The sequence below is a fragment of the Cervus canadensis genome, chromosome 11 (genome assembly GCF_019320065.1).
Source record: "Cervus canadensis isolate Bull #8, Minnesota chromosome 11, ASM1932006v1, whole genome shotgun sequence".
NCBI lineage: Eukaryota > Metazoa > Chordata > Mammalia > Artiodactyla > Cervidae > Cervus > Cervus canadensis.
The window spans coordinates 2,038,144-2,042,768 of record NC_057396.1 but is presented as its reverse complement, the minus strand read 5'-3'; positions in this window follow the sequence as shown (position 1 = coordinate 2,042,768).

Sequence of the window (4,625 nt, the reverse complement as noted above, 5' to 3'; positions counted from 1 at the left end):
GTTGATTAGCTTGAATGCAGTAATTATTTCATTAACTATATGTATATTAAAATAGGTTTCATACTTAAATACATACAACTTGTATTAAAAAATAAATAATGCATTGTGATTTTGTTTTCAAATATATGCTATAAGTTCATACTTAAAATGAAAAATGTTTTAAACTGTTTTAATAATGTTAAATCCAGTACCATGAATAACCTTTACATGATTCTGACTAACTGGCATAAAGGAATCATTCATCTGCTAAGTCTATACCTGTACAGTATTTGCTCTCTATGTAGTAGCTCCCTTATAGTATTAAGTTTTTGAAAGTGTAATTTCAGTTTAGTATATTTTTGTTGTACAATTTGAAGTACAAAGGAAAAAGGAATAAAAACAAAATAATGAGGCTCTCAATACAGCAATCAAGTTGGAAATTCACCAACTAAAAATTGTTTCAGAATCAGCACTTACTATACATTTTAAACAAAAATCTCTTTAAAGAAATTACAGTCTAGATATTTCACATAAAAATATAGACAACAGAACTGTTTCATTAGAAAACAAAGTAAAACCATACTGCTCGGCAAGTGAAGTAATTATTGTGTTCAAGTCATCTTCCCCATTTTTGCATTATAAAAACTTATGACCTAATTTCTTATTTTCATCTCCAGAGATGCTGTATATACATATAAGCATTTTAGATTGATGTCATGCTTACCTACTTTCACAATAGCAATATATATTTCATATCTCAATTTGGGAAAGAGTAGAATAAACCCACATTAATTTAGCAGTAGCTAGTAACAATGTATTAGTATTTGTGCTACCACATTCTCTACCAATATTTTTATGAAAAAAAAAAAACTTGTAGTTTAAAATTTTTTCTGTTGTAGTGATGCAAAAATAAATACATTTTAACTAATATTTATTTCTCAACTATTAATATTTTATTTCTTATAATACTTGGCTCATTCAATAATTAATCAAATATATATGAAAAATATAGCTTTTTGATTTATTTACCTTATATTTTTAAATAATCATAGAGTCATAGGAAGTAATAAAAATAGGAACAAAATGTAGATATCAGTGAAAATGGCATTGTAGGGAACTCCAAATTTCTGTCTCACCAATAAAAAATAACAGATACTATTCAACTGGCAAAAACTGTTATATTGAATTTTTTTGGAATTTTGTATATTCCTCAAAAGGTTACAGTAAATTGAGGAAAGGTTAATAAAGAAGAACTGAATCTCCAGAGAGTTTGGTAACATTTTATCCTACTTAGATCCCGTTCTCTGCTTCCCAACTTGGAAGTGGTCTTGAAGATTCTGGTCTGCATTCCCAGTATAAGTGTCTAATAATAGAGAGAGTAGACTGAAACTTACCCACCAAGAATTGTGCTTCCTCATTCTGACATGTCTCATGACTCCCTGAGGGCATAGCCCAAATGGCCTATCTCTATTTTGCCTAGCTCACAACTCTTCTAAGGCTGAGAAAGCTACCCAATAACGTTTATCAAAAGTATTTAAGGGCAAATGTAATAACTGTTGCTGCAAATATTATAAGCAAGGGATAACCATTGGAAAAGGTAATTGATTCATAAAAAGTTGCACATAGAGTTACCTAGCATGTCCACTGCTAGGTATTTGCAAAACATTTAAAAATATGTGTTAAATGAAACAAACACTTGTAAATGAATATTTGTAGCAGCATTATTAGTAATAACCAAAAAGTGGCAACAAACCATCAGTCATGTGATCAATAGATTTTAAAAAGTCATAAATCTGTACAATACAATACTATTTGGTCATAAAAAAAAAAAAAAAGAATAATACATGCCATAGCATGGATGAACCTTGAAAAACTTATACTGATGAAAGAATCCGGACATAATAGTCCACATATGGTTCAGTTCAGTTCAGTTGCTCAGTCCTGTCTGACTCTTTGTGACCCCATGAACTGCAGCACTCCAGTCTTCCCTGTCCATCAGCAATTCCTGGAGCTTGCTCAGACTCATGTCCATTGAGTCAGTGATGCCACCCAACTATCTCATTCTTTCTCATCCCCCTTTTCTGCTTCAGTGTTTTCCAGCATCAGGGTCTTTTCCAATGAGTCAGTTCTTTGCATCACGTGGCCAAAGTATTGGCGCTTCAGCTTCAGCATCAGTCCTTCCAATGAATATTCAGGACTGATTTCCTTTAGGATTGACTAGTTTGATCTCCATGCTGTCCAAGTGACTCTCAACAGTCCTCTCCAACACCACAGTTCAAAAACATCAGTTCTTGGGTGCTCAGCTTTCTTTATACTCCTACTCTCAGATCTGTACTTGACTACTGGAAAAACCATAGCTTTGACTAGATGGACCTTTGTCGGTAAAGTAATGTCTCTGCTTTTTAATCTGCTGTCTAAGTTTGTCATTGCTTTTATTTCAAGGAACAAGCATCTTTTAATTGCATGACTGCAGTCATCATCTGCAGAGATTTTGGAGCCCAAGAAAATAAAGTCTGTCACTTTTTCCGCTATTTCTCCATCTTTTGCCATGAAGGGATGGGACTGGATGCCATGATTTTTGTTTTTTGAATGCTGAGCTTTAAATCAGCCTCTTCACTCTCCTCTTTCACTTTTATCAAGAGGTTTTTGAGTTCCTCTTCACTTTCTGCCATAAGGGTGGTGTCATCTGCATATCTGAGGTTACTGATATTTCTCACATATGGTATGATTCCACTTATAGGAAAAATGTAGCATTGGCAGCTCTTTAGAGACAGAAAGTTTAGTTGCCACAGGCTGAGGAAAGGGGAAATGAGGAGTTTAATAGGCAAGGAATTTCCTTTTAAGATGACAAAAATATTTTGAACTTAGGTAAGGGTGATGGTTACCCAATTCTCTGATCATATTAAAAGCTACTGAATATACTAAAACTCAACATTAAAAAACTAAGATCATGGTATCTGGTCCCATTACTTCATGGCAAATAGTTGGGGAAAAAGTGAAAACAGTGGCAGATTTTATTTTTGTGGGCTCCAAAATCACTGCAGATGGTGATTACAGTCGTGAAATTAAAAGACAGCGGCTCCCTGGCAGAAAAGCTATGACAACCTTAGAAAGCATATTAAAAAGCAGAGACTTCACTTTGCTGACAAAGTTTCATATTGTCAAAGCTGTGATTTTTCCAATAGTATGTGATTTTTCATGTACAGATTTTGGACCATAAAGAAGGCTGAACACCAACAAATTAACGCTTTCACACTGTGGTGCTGGAGGAGACTCTTGAAAGTCCTTTGGACAGCAAGGAGATCAAGCCAGTCAAACCTAAAGAAAATCAGTCCTGAATATTCATTGGAAGGACTGATGCTGAAGCTGAAGCTCCAGTACTTTGATCACCTGATGTAAAGAGCCAACTCATTGGAAAATACCTGATGCTAGGAAAGATTGAAGGTAGGAGGACAAGGGGGTAACAGAGGATGAGATGATTTGATGGCATTATTGACACAATGGAAATGAATATGAGCAAACTCTGGGAGATAGTGAAGGACAGTAAAGTCTGGTGTGCTGCAGTCCATAGGATCTCAAATAGTTGGACATGACTTACCTACTGAACAACAGCACTGAGTTTTAATATTTAAAATAGTTAAAAGAGTGGATTTAGTTTTGTGAATTTTATCACATATGCATGTTCACACACACACACACAAGTTTTTCTGGGCCATGGGTGAAAGTATAGGTTGTTTAGGTGTGACTTCCGTGCTGTATTTCAGGGCACTAGGGACACTCAGATACCATAGATCTTCCCTTAATTCTGTGCCAATATGCAAAGTCCCTTCCCCATAACCTGTCCTTTTTGTTTCTATTACAGTGTGCAGTACATCATTTATTTATGTGGTTATTTCATTTCTGTCTTTATCCACCATATACAGTCTCATCCAAGCTATTTAACACTGAGTTCTTAAAATGTCAACAAGTACTCACTGAATAGAGGAATATAAAACAGGAGGGGGAAATATGCACCAAGAGATCCTGTGTAACCTTTATACTTTTTTTTTTTTTTTTTGCCAGTGTAACATTTTGTGTAACTGTAGTACAATATTAAAATGAGAAAATTGACATTGACAAAATGCATAGGTCTTACTCTGGTTCACTAATCTTACACGCAGTCATTGTGCATGTATGGCTCTACACAATTTCAGTATATGTGATTTCAGTAACCACCATCACTGTTATGTTAATGAATTGGTGTACTCTTGTAAAGCTACATCCAACTCCCATTTCCTCAACTCTGTTAGCAAACACCCTCGTCCAACAACACAAGAGAAGATGTTACACATGGACATCATCAGATGGCCAACACCAAAATCAGATTGATTATATTCTTTGCAGCCAAAGATAGAGAAGCTCTATACAGTCAGCAAAAACAAGACTGGGAGCTGACTGTGGCTCAGATCATGAACTCCTTATTGCCAAATTCAGACTTAAACTGAAGAAAGTAGGGAAAACCACTAGACCATTCAGGTATGACCTAAATCAAATCCCTTATGATTATACAGTGGAAGTGAGAAATAGATTTAAGGGACTAGATATGATAGACAGAGCCTGATGAACTATGGATGGAGGCTCATGACATTGTACAGGAGACAGGGATC